Below are 13,282 nucleotides of genomic sequence, written 5' to 3' on the forward strand. Positions count from 1 at the left end.
GAGTGGATGGGTAGCCAATGTAATGACTGGCACAAGGTAGAGGCATCGGTGTAACGGTTGGTGAGGAATATGATTCTGGCAGCAGCATTCAGGACAGATTGGAGCGGGGAGAGTTTGGTAAGAGGGAGGCCGATTAGTAGAGAGTTACAATAGTCCAAACAAGAATGAATAAGTGAGACAGTAAGAGTTTTTGCAGAGTCGAAAGTAAGAAAAGGGCGAATTCTAGAAATGTTTTTGAGATGCAGATAAGAAGAGCGAGCCAGTGATCAGATGTGGGGGGTGAATGAAAGCTCGGAATCAAGGATGACCCCAAGGCAGCAGGCATGTTGCTTTGGAGTAATGGTGGAACCGCACATGGAGATGGCAATGTCAGGCAAAGGTAGGTTAGTAGAGGGAGAGAACACGAGGAGTTCAGTTTTTGACAGGTTCAGTTTCAGATAGAGGGAGGACATGATGTTAGAGACAGCGATAAGACAATCACTGTTGTTTTCTAAAAAGGTCGGCGTGATAACAGGAGAAGAGGTGTATAATTGGGTGTCGTCAGCATAGAGATGGTACAGGAAACCAAATCTACTGATTGTTTGTCCAATAGGGGCAGTATACAAAGAGAAGAGGAGGGGGTCTAGGACTGATCCTTGAGGAACCCCAACAGTAAGGGGAAGGTGAGAGGAGGAGGAACCAGCAAAACATACAGTGAAGGATCAGTCAGAGAGATAGGAGGAGAACCAAGAGAGAACGGTGTCCTGGAGGCCAATGGAGCGGAGCATAGTGAGGAGGAGCTGATGATCCACAGGGTCGAATGCTGCGGAGAGATCCAAGAGAATTAACATGGAGTAGTGACCATTAGATTTAGCTGTTAGTAGGTCATTAGAGACTTTAGTGAGGGCAGTTTCAGTAGAGTGTAAAGAGCGGAAGCCAGATTGAAGAGGGTCGAGAAGAGAGTTATCTGAGAGATAGCGGGTAAGATGGGAGTGGACCAGGCGTTCGAGGAGTTTGGAGATGAAGGGAAGATTAGAGACAGGTCTATAATTAGCGGCACAATTTTGGTCGAGGGAGGGTTTTTTAAGTAATGGATGTATGATGGCATGCTTAAATGAGGAGGGAAAAATACCGGAAGTGAGGGAAAGTTTGAATATTTTTGTTAGGTGAGAGGTGACAGCCGGGGAAAGAGACTGGAGGAGATGTGACGGAATGGGATCACTAGTGCAAGTGGTCGGGCGAGAAGATGCAAGGAGCCTGCTTACTTCTTCTGTAACTGGTTCAAAGTCAGAGAGTGAACTAGATGCAGTGGGGGAGGGAGGACAGTGCATGGTATGAAGAGATTGGGAGATGATTTCCTGTCGAATGTGGTCAATTTTTTCTTTGAAGTAATTGGCCAGATCATCAGCGTGGAGATCTGTGGTTGGGGCCTGCTCTCTTGGGTTGAGTAGGGACTGGAAAGTATTAAAGAGACGTTTAGGGTTATTGGACAGTGAGGTGATGAGGGTGTTGAAATAGGTTTGTTTGGAGAGGTGAAGGGCAGAGTTGTATGTTTTTAGCATGAACTTATAATGGATGAAATCTTCGGGTAGATTAGATTTTCTCCACAGACGTTCGGCACACCTGGAGCACTGCTGCAGGAAATGTGTTTGCAGCGTGTGCCACGGTTGTCGCCATCTGTGCCGAGTTGTTCTATGTATAGGAGGTGCAGCTTCATCCAGGGCACTTTGCAGGATTTCATTGTAATGCTTCAGAGCAGAATCAGGACATGAGATGGAGAAGATTGGGGTCAATGAGGACTGCAAGTTCTTCATAAGTTTCTGGGTGCTAATGGCCTGTATGTTTCTATAAGTGTGGAAAGTGGGGGTGACCTGAGCAGGGTGGCAGTTCTTGATAGAGAATGAAAAAGTTGTGGTCAGAGAGCGGGAGAGGGGAGTTTGTGAAATCATCCACTGAGCAAAGCCGGGAGAAGACAAAGTCAAGGGAGTTTCCATCTTCATGCGTTGGAGAGTTAGTATGCTGCGAGAGGCCGAAAGAGGAGGTTAGAGATAAAAGGTGAGAAGCAGATGGGGAGAGGGGAGAAGCAATGGGGATGTTGAAATCACCCATGATAAGGGTGGGGGTGTCACAGGAGAGAAAGTGTGGAAGCCAGGAGGCAAAGTGATCCAGGAACTGATGAGAGGGGCCGGGAGGACGATACACCACTGCCACTCACATGGAGAAGGGGACATAGAGTCTGACAGCATGGACCTCAAAGGAAGGGAATACAAGTGAGGGTACTTGTGGCATAACTTGGAAGGTACATTTGGGTGAAAGGAGCAGACCAACGCCTCCACCTGCTCTGTTGTCTGATCTTGGGGTATGAGAAAAGTGTAGTCCACCATATGAAAGAGCAGCAGCAGCGGTGGTGTCTGACTGCTGGATCCAGGTTTCAGTAAGAGCCAGGAGATTAAGAGAGTTAGAAAGGAAAAAGTCATGAATGAAGGAGAGTTTATTACACACAGAGCGAGAATTCCAAAGGGCACAATTGAAAGAGACAGAAGGCATGCATGGAATATTAATAAGGTTAGAGGGGTTTCTGGGTGTAGCAGTTGGGAGGTTTGACTGGCTATAACATGGGGGGCCGGGGTTGGGAGAGATGTCTCCAGCGACTAGGAGAAGGAGGATAGAAAGAGTGAGCAGATGGTTAAGTGATTTGTGAGAGCGTTTCTTGTGTTGGATGGTGGGACTAAATGGATCTGCGCTGTTAAGCAATGTGAACAGAGCATGAGTGCTATACATAGGAGAGGAAAGGACAGAGGAGCCGATATGGATGGAGTGTAAAGAGTTTATGCAAGGGCGGTGAATGTGAGTGAATGCAGCAGCCAGGATATAGATTATACAGATACATATGGTGAGTATTTGTTCTGTTTCAGGTGAATAGGGAATAGATTTAGATTGTCTTACCTGTCTCCTGCCCTGTCTAACTGCCATGTTATAACTGCCGAATACTTAGAAAAAAATACTTTGAATAAAAGTACACGAATAATAGTGCACGAATGCACCCCTGCACGAATGCATCCCCAAACTATGTCTACATTTATAGAAGGCTAGCTCTTAGATCTCACTTTTTTTTTTTTTTTTTTTTGGGTGTTTCTCCCCCTCTCGTTACAAATCAATCTAACTCAGTTGAGACAGCAGGACACAATAAATGTAGTGATCAGATAAACAAATGTACAGGTCTACATGGATCATAAACCCCTTTGAAACAGTTATGTGATCTCTCGGCATGAGGACAAGCAGAAGTGAGTTAAATATCTATAAACACAAACAAATGCATAATAAGATGACTAACATATATAGATATATGCAGGATTCAATGCCAAAGATAGAATGACTCAGATACCATTCAAGCCGCTTGCTGCCAGGGAATGGAGCAATAGACATGCAGGATATTTCAGTTCAGAGAATGAATGATGTTTACCATTCAAGCTGCTTGCTTTTCCATTTTTATTTAAAAATAACAAGCACAGTTATACTTACCTAACGCTTAATTCCACTGAATCCCTATTCTCCTGTAATAAAACAAAAATTAAAAACAACAATATCTCTCACCTGTCAGTCATTCTGTCCCACGCCATAATCAATGTCTGCGGGATAAACAGTTTTCAACCTGGACGGTGCCAAAATGTGACCGTCTGGGCTGAGCACCACTAGTGAATGAGCTGCTGTGAGTCCAGCATCAGTGTCTAGTGGTGACATTATCAAGGATACTGCTGGGAATCATGGCTGTCTGATCAACGGTGATGATGTTACATGACAGCTTGGCAAACAAAGGATGTTCGGGCCAGCATTCAAGTGATTGGGGTCTGGGTTCAGACCCAGGTGCTGTTCTGGTACTTGAACTTTTTATAACTGTTTGGCCGAACATCCAGGTGTCTTCCCATCTCTAGTTATTATGATTGTTATTAGTGATGAATGAATCCATTCGGCACTATTCATTACTCACACGAATAGTACGATATTCGGGCTATTTGTCACTCGGCGAGTAATTAGGTATTTACCTGGTATATTCATGAGACCCTCCCAGCATGTTTGGCACTTTATTTGCAGCCAATGAACATGCTGGGCTGGCTTGCCAATCACAGTAATGCCAGTACCATATTTTGTGTGGCATTACTGTGATTGGCTGGCCTTCCAGCATCATAGGAACTATTTAAAGGCTGCCAGCACTATCTTGCACACATTGTAGCCAGAAAAAGCTTAGGGAGACGATAATTTCAGTGTAGGGACAATGAAAGAAGTGTATGGACAGTGATAGAAAGTTATAGTGAGCGTTATTTATTCCAAAAAGCTCTTTTAAGAGCTGAAGACTGTCAAGATTACTTGTTTTTGTTTGTTAGGTGGGGATTTAGTAGGGAGAGATTTAATAGGAGGGAGGTAGGGAGGGGGTGTGAAAGGCAGGCACCTGGGTGTTCTAATCATTACAAGTACATGCTGCAGGTTTCTGCTATTTTCCACTTGAAATATCTAATATTTTCAAGCAGTTGTGCGACTGGCGCAATCTGTGTAAAGATAATCGTACGTGACAATTTGGCAGAGGCAATAATCTTCATTACTTAGCATTTGGAGTCTGTCAGCCATCATAATTTTCTATAGGTTTAAAAATAGCGTATCTTTATCTAGCAGTTGTGCGAACGGTGCAATACGGGTATAGATAATCTTATGTGACAATTTGACCTTCCATATGTTGGCAAGGCTTAATGAGCAGCAGAGGGCAGTCTCTGAATTCCAGCTTCTTGATGCCTGTCAGAGTAACACTGGTTTCACTTGTTTCTGGGCAGCCTGGACTCTTTATATACCTGTTGCCGGTACCCTGGACTGAGGCCTGTTACAACTTCAGTGTCCTTTACTCATTCGTCGGCATACACCATCATTGCCATACACCTTAGGAGCCCTGAGGACCCCGCTTCACCTGTGGGAAGCGTCAACATACCACACCATCACCCCAGAAGACCCCTTTAAGCGGCGTCGGTCCCTACTGACCGAGAACCACAAGTAGCATCACGACAAGCTTTATTCAAAAACACCTTTAAAGACCGTTCCCCTTTAATTGAGTCCAAGGGCCACGGACCGGGTCACAGCCACAGAGACATCTCCTTTAAGACCGAACCCGGTACCAAGTACCCCACTGCCCTGGCGGGCGACTCATATTTGCTGTGAGGAGAGGATGGTTAGTGTTGTTCCTGGTGAGGACACTGAAGGTTTCACTCTTTGTAGTCTGCCACATATGGCAGAGTTCATGTCCAGATGCCTTTCCCAAGACCCTCACATGAAAGACATTTTGTCCACCATGAAATACTGGCTGTGCACCTTTCTTGACCCATGGTAGAAGGAGAAATTTGCTTCTCTAATGTCAGAGGCAGACATTCCCTTTTCAGTGCATGCATGCCAGAGGGCCGTAGTGGAAGACTTGCTCAAAAGATTATTCTCAGACAAGGCTGGTAGCAGAGATACCATCTCTTTTCACTAACAAGGATTACAAAGGAGGGCAACAAACACCAGGTGCAACTCGGGGGGGTTAATGTCCACCAACTGGGCCATTTTCATGATATCGTCCCATCAGCAAGGGCTATTTGTGGGTGTAACTATGACGAGGAGGGAGAAGTTGACCAAGATGGTGAAGGACTACTTAAGTGACCATACCAGCATCCTTCCTGATTCTTCAGTGCCCTTTAACTATTGATTGCCCAAGCTGCACACTTTGCCTGACCTCGCCTTGGTATGCCTTGGAGGTGCTGCCATGCCCTCCCGCGAGTGTGTTGCCTGAGTGGGTTTTTAGTTTGGCAGGTGCAATCATAACGGATAGGCTCACACACCTGTCAATGGAAATTAAACAAGGGCTGGATTTCCTCTGACTTTGTAAGAACTACAGATGACAGCAACGTTATGTAAATGCAGGCCAAATGTTCTTTTTTGGAAGTTGTCTTTACATCCATCCCTTACCATCCCAAATCTTGTTCAGGAAATCAACTCCTCCTTCTCCTACTTCAGCAACAAGTACTTAGTGTTCATCTATGTATACCCCATGTGGGTATTTTTTTGTAATTTTTGAAACCTTTGCATATTGTGCAATGGTGAAACTTGTACTCTCTACCTCTACCTCTTGTCATAACTGCTAAGTTTATTGTGATGTCCCCATCACGGCATCTTTCAGCTGATCTGAGAGAGACCCCTTGGCTAATTTATTTAAACCTTTGCACATTCTGCAATGGTGAAACTTGTACTCTCTATCTCTGCCTCTTGTAATATCTGCAAAGTGTATTGTGATATCCCCATAACGGCATCTTACAGTGTACATGATATAGACCCCTTGCGTAATTTTTGGAAAAGTTTGCACATTGTGCAATGGTGAAACTTGTACTCTCTATCTCTACCTATTGTAATAACTGCAAAATGTTTTGTGCAGTCCCCATCATGGTGTCTTTCTCCGTGTATGATCCAGACTAGTGATGAGCGAATTTACTCGTTACTCAAGATTTCTCGAGCATGCTCAGGGGTCCTCCAAGTATTTTTTAGTACTCGGAGATTTAGTTTTTCTTGCCGCAGCTGAATGATTTACATCTGTTAGCCAGCATAAGTACATGTGGGGGTTGCCTAGTTGGTAGGGAATCCCCACATGTACTTATGCTGGCTAACAGATGTAAATCATTCAGCTGCGGCAAGAAAAACTAAATCTCCGAGTACTAAAAAATACTCTAAAAAAGGACCCCTGAGCGTGCTCGAGAAATCTCAAGTAAAGAGTATATTCGCTCATCACTAATCCAGACCCCTTGGGGTAATTTTTGTAAACATTTGTACATTGTGCAATGGTCAATTTTCTACTCTCAGTCTCTATATATTCTATTATTACATTTTTTTTATTGTGTTGTCCTACTCACAGTCTTTTTAAGCGTGTATCTGGTAGCCGGATGTTGTTTTTTCAGTCTGCACTTGAACATTTTGGAACATGAATGCATTAATATGCTCCACACAATTCTTCAGGTTTAAGCCTTACACAGAATAATAATATGAGTAATGAAACATGTTCTATATATACAGGGGTTGGACAAAATAATGGAAACACCTAATATTTTGGCATCATAATCTTCGAACATGTGATAAACCTGCAAACCGTGACTTATGGTAATGTTTTGTAGTTGATTATTTGTGTTATGTGATATGTGAATGTAAATTAACTGTTTGTTTAGCATAATTGTAAGAACTAGAGTTGAGCGACTTTCATTTTTTTAAGATCGAGTCGGGTTTTGTGAAACCCGATTTTGTCCAGAGTCGAGTCGAGTGCAGTCGGCCGATTATCGCTAAAAGTCGGGGATCGACCGAAACACGAAACCCAATGCAAGTCAATGGGGAAGCATAGTCGGCAGTGAGTGGAGGCCAGGAAAACACCTACAGTGCCCATTTTAATGCCAAAAACATCCATTCTTGTTTCTGAAGCTTGTCAATCTTAATTAACTTTATAATAATAGTTGGGCATAGGGAATTGGGGGTCATTTGGCAAAAGTTGTGGGGGGAGTAGGGCCGGCTCAAGTTTTTCGTGGGCCCAGGAAATGCGGACTACGTCACGGCGGTGTTGCAGGGAAAGGTAAGTATTTCAACGTTGCAAGTGCTGTGATCCTGAGCAAGCAGGGGGGGCCCACTCGTTCGCATTGGCACTGGCACAGGGCCCCTCAAAGTACAGCGATGTGTGTTTGCATGGCGGGGGCGCCTCCCACCAGCAGCGACACTTTTGCGTACTCTGAGGGGCCCTGTGCCAGTGACGTCGCCAACGAGTATGCCCCCCCACCTGATGAAGGAACCTGCACTTTCATCTGCACCTTCCTCTCTGTCCCTGTGTAAGGTGGTATAACATGCGGGAAGGGGAACCTTACTTTCAGCAGGGTCAGATTCTGGCTGTGTAGAGTATAAGGGGAATGTAGTGGTCTAGGTCAATGTACCAGCAGACTCATCTAGCAGTGGCTGGGCAATGGGCAGGATGAGGAGGAAACAGATATAGGGCCAAAGAATAAAGTAGGCTAAATGCAGTTCAAAATTGGTAACAGGACTAAACAGGCGGCATTGCTTTGTTCAGTGGAGTAGCAAACCCAAGAGCAGCAGACACTGTTTCAAGGGCATAACCACACTAGTAGGCCAAATGCAGTTTAATATCTGATAGTATAGGGCGAAAGCCAGAATGTGGAAGCTCAGCTTTGTTCAGTTGAGGACAACACCAGGCAGGGGCAGACAGACACCTTTAGTAGGCCGGAACAGCCAATTGCATTTTTAAAAATGGTAATTTGGAACTGAAGGTTGAAGCTCAGCTTTATTCAGTTGAGGACAACACCAGGCAGGGGCAGACAGACACCTTTAGTAGGCCGGAACAGCCAATTGCATTTTTAAAAATGGTAATTTGGAACTGAAGGTTGAAGCTCAGCTTTATTCAGTTGAGGACAACACCAGGCAGGGGCAGACATTCACCTTTAGTAGGCCGGAACAGCCAATTGCATTTTTAAAAATGGTAATTTGGAACAGAAGGTAGAAGCTCAGCTTTATTCAGTTGAGGACAACACCAGGCAGGGGCAGACATTCACCTTTAGTAGGCCGGAACAGCCAATTGCATTTTTAAAAATGGTAATTTGGAACAGAAGGTTGAAGCTCAGCTTTATTCAGTTGAGGACAACACCAGGCAGGGGCAGTCAGACACCTTTAGTAGGCCGGAACAGCCAATTTTTTAAAAAAACAGCAGTTAGTAAGAGGCAGAAGGTAGAAGCTCAGCTTTATTCAGTTGAGGACAACACCAGGCAGGGGCAGACAGACACCTTTAGTAGGCCGGAACAGCCAATTGCATTTTTAAAAATGGTAATTTGGAACTGAAGGTTGAAGCTCAGCTTTATTCAGTTGAGGACAACACCAGGCAGGGGCAGACATTCACCTTTAGTAGGCCGGAACAGCCAATTGCATTTTTAAAAATGGTAATTTGGAACAGAAGGTAGAAGCTCAGCTTTATTCAGTTGAGGACAACACCAGGCAGGGGCAGACATTCACCTTTAGTAGGCCGGAACAGCCAATTGCATTTTTAAAAATGGTAATTTGGAACTGAAGGTTGAAGCTCAGCTTTATTCAGTTGAGGACAACACCAGGCAGGGGCAGACATTCACCTTTAGTAGGCCGGAACAGCCAATTGCATTTTTAAAAATGGTAATTTGGAACAGAAGGTAGAAGCTCAGCTTTATTCAGTTGAGGACAACACCAGGCAGGGGCAGACATTCACCTTTAGTAGGCCGGAACAGCCAATTGCATTTTTAAAAATGGTAATTTGGAACAGAAGGTTGAAGCTCAGCTTTATTCAGTTGAGGACAACACCAGGCAGGGGCAGACAGACACCTTTAGTAGGCCGGAACAGCCAATTGCATTTTTAAAAATGGTAATTTGGAACAGAAGGTTGAAGCTCAGCTTTATTCAGTTGAGGACAACACCAGGCAGGGGCAGTCAGACACCTTTAGTAGGCCGGAACAGCCAATTTTTTAAAAAAACAGCAGTTAGTAAGAGGCAGAAGGTAGAAGCTCAGCTTTATTCAGTTGAGGACAACACCAGGCAGGGGCAGACATTCACCTTTAGTAGGCCGGAACAGCCAATTGCATTTTTAAAAATGGTAATTTGGAACAGAAGGTTGAAGCTCAGCTTTATTCAGTTGAGGACAACACCAGGCAGGGGCAGACAGACACCTTTAGTAGGCCGGAACAGCCAATTGCATTTTTAAAAATGGTAATTTGGAACAGAAGGTTGAAGCTCAGCTTTATTCAGTTGAGGACAACACCAGGCAGGGGCAGTCAGACACCTTTAGTAGGCCGGAACAGCCAATTTTTTAAAAAAACAGCAGTTAGTAAGAGGCAGAAGGTAGAAGCTCAGCTTTATTCAGTTGAGGACAACACCAGGCAGGGGCAGACAGACACCTTTAGTAGGCCGGGACAGCCAATTGCATTTTTAAAAATGGTAATTTGGAACTGAAGGTTGAAGCTCAGCTTTATTCAGTTGAGGACAACACCAGGCAGGGGCAGACATTCACCTTTAGTAAGCCGGAACAGCCAATTGCATTTTTAAAAATGGTAATTTGGAACAGAAGGTAGAAGCTCAGCTTTATTCAGTTGAGGACAACACCAGGCAGGGGCAGACATTCACGTTTAGTAGGCCGGAACAGCCAATTGCATTTTTAAAAATGGTAATTTGGAACTGAAGGTTGAAGCTCAGCTTTATTCAGTTGAGGACAACACCAGGCAGGGGCAGACATTCACCTTTAGTAGGCCGGAACAGCCAATTGCATTTTTAAAAATGGTAATTTGGAACAGAAGGTAGAAGCTCAGCTTTATTCAGTTGAGGACAACACCAGGCAGGGGCAGACATTCACCTTTAGTAGGCCGGAACAGCCAATTGCATTTTTAAAAATGGTAATTTGGAACAGAAGGTTGAAGCTCAGCTTTATTCAGTTGAGGACAACACCAGGCAGGGGCAGACAGACACCTTTAGTAGGCCGGAACAGCCAATTGCATTTTTAAAAATGGTAATTTGGAACAGAAGGTTGAAGCTCAGCTTTATTCAGTTGAGGACAACACCAGGCAGGGGCAGTCAAACACCTTTAGTAGGCCGGAACAGCCAATTTTTTAAAAAAACAGCAGTTAGTAAGAGGCAGAAGGTAGAAGCTCAGCTTTATTCAGTTGAGGACAACACCAGGCAGGGGCAGACATTCACCTTTAGTAGGCCGGAACAGCCAATTGCATTTTTAAAAATGGTAATTTGGAACAGAAGGTTGAAGCTCAGCTTTATTCAGTTGAGGACAACACCAGGCAGGGGCAGACAGACACCTTTAGTAGGCCGGAACAGCCAATTGCATTTTTAAAAATGGTAATTTGGAACTGAAGGTTGAAGCTCAGCTTTATTCAGTTGAGGACAACACCAGGCAGGGGCAGTCAGACACCTTTAGTAGGCCGGAACAGCCAATTTTTAAAAAAAACAGCAGTTAGTAAGAGGCAGAAGGTAGAAGCTCAGCTTTATTCAGTTGAGGACAACACCAGGCAGGGGCAGACAGACACCTTTAGTAGGCCGGAACAGCCAATTGCATTTTTAAAAATGGTAATTTGGAACTGAAGGTTGAAGCTCAGCTTTATTCAGTTGAGGACAACACCAGGCAGGGGCAGACAGACACCTTTAGTAGGCCGGAACAGCCAATTGCATTTTTAAAAATGGTAATTTGGAACAGAAGGTTGAAGCTCAGCTTTATTCAGTTGAGGACAACACCAGGCAGGGGCAGTCAGACACCTTTAGTAGGCCGGAACAGCCAATTTTTAAAAAAAACAGCAGTTAGTAAGAGGCAGAAGGTAGAAGCTCAGCTTTATTCAGTTGAGGACAACACCAGGCAGGGGCAGACATTCACCTTTAGTAGGCCGGAACAGCCAATTGCATTTTTAAAAATGGTAATTTGGAACAGAAGGTTGAAGCTCAGCTTTATTCAGTTGAGGACAACACCAGGCAGGGGCAGACAGACACCTTTAGTAGGCCGGAACAGCCAATTGCATTTTTAAAAATGGTAATTTGGAACAGAAGGTTGAAGCTCAGCTTTATTCAGTTGAGGACAACACCAGGCAGGGGCAGTCAGACACCTTTAGTAGGCCGGAACAGCCAATTTTTAAAAAAAACAGCAGTTAGTAAGAGGCAGAAGGTAGAAGCTCAGCTTTATTCAGTTGAGGACAACACCAGGCAGGGGCAGACATTCACCTTTAGTAGGCCGGAACAGCCAATTGCATTTTTAAAAATGGTAATGTGGAACTGAAGGTTGAAGCTCAGCTTTATTCAGTTGAGGACAACACCAGGCAGGGGCAGACATTCACCTTTAGTAGGCCGGAACAGCCAATTGCATTTTTAAAAATGGTAATTTGGAACAGAAGGTAGAAGCTCAGCTTTATTCAGTTGAGGACAACACCAGGCAGGGGCAGACATTCACCTTTAGTAGGCCGGAACAGCCAATTGCATTTTTAAAAATGGTAATTTGGAACTGAAGGTTGAAGCTCAGCTTTATTCAGTTGAGGACAACACCAGGCAGGGGCAGACAGACACCTTTAGTAGGCCGGAACAGCCAATTGCATTTTTAAAAATGGTAATTTGGAACAGAAGGTTGAAGCTCAGCTTTATTCAGTTGAGGACAACACCAGGCAGGGGCAGTCAGACACCTTTAGTAGGCCGGAACAGCCAATTTTTTAAAAAAACAGCAGTTAGTAAGAGGCAGAAGGTAGAAGCTCAGCTTTATTCAGTTGAGGACAACACCAGGCAGGGGCAGACATTCACCTTTAGTAGGCCGGAACAGCCAATTGCATTTTTAAAAATGGTAATTTGGAACAGAAGGTAGAAGCTCAGCTTTATTCAGTTGAGGACAACACCAGGCAGGGGCAGACATTCACCTTTAGTAGGCCGGAACAGCCAATTGCATTTTTAAAAATGGTAATTTGGAACAGAAGGTTGAAGCTCAGCTTTATTCAGTTGAGGACAACACCAGGCAGGGGCAGTCAGACACCTTTAGTAGGCCGGAACAGCCAATTTTTTAAAAAAACAGCAGTTAGTAAGAGGCAGAAGGTAGAAGCTCAGCTTTATTCAGTTGAGGACAACACCAGGCAGGGGCAGACATTCACCTTTAGTAGGCCGGAACAGCCAATTGCATTTTTAAAAATGGTAATTTGGAACAGAAGGTTGAAGCTCAGCTTTATTCAGTTGAGGACAACACCAGGCAGGGGCAGACAGACACCTTTAGTAGGCCGGAACAGCCAATTGCATTTTTAAAAATGGTAATTTGGAACAGAAGGTTGAAGCTCAGCTTTATTCAGTTGAGGACAACACCAGGCAGGGGCAGTCAGACACCTTTAGTAGGCCGGAACAGCCAATTTTTAAAAAAAACAGCAGTTAGTAAGAGGCAGAAGGTAGAAGCTCAGCTTTATTCAGTTGAGGACAACACCAGGCAGGGGCAGACAGACACCTTTAGTAGGCCGGAACAGCCAATTGCATTTTTAAAAATGGTAATTTGGAACAGAAGGTTGAAGCTCAGCTTTATTCAGTTGAGGACAACAAAAGGCAGGGGCAGACAGACACCTTTAGTAGGCCGGAACAGCCAATTGCATTTTTAAAAATGGTAATTTGGAACTGAAGGTTGAAGCTCAGCTTTATTCAGTTGAGGACAACACCAGGCAGGGGCAGACATTCACCTTTAGTAGGCCGGAACAGCCAATTGCATTTTTAAAAATGG

This window comes from Ranitomeya variabilis, chromosome 3 (assembly GCF_051348905.1).
Source record: "Ranitomeya variabilis isolate aRanVar5 chromosome 3, aRanVar5.hap1, whole genome shotgun sequence".
NCBI lineage: Eukaryota > Metazoa > Chordata > Amphibia > Anura > Dendrobatidae > Ranitomeya > Ranitomeya variabilis.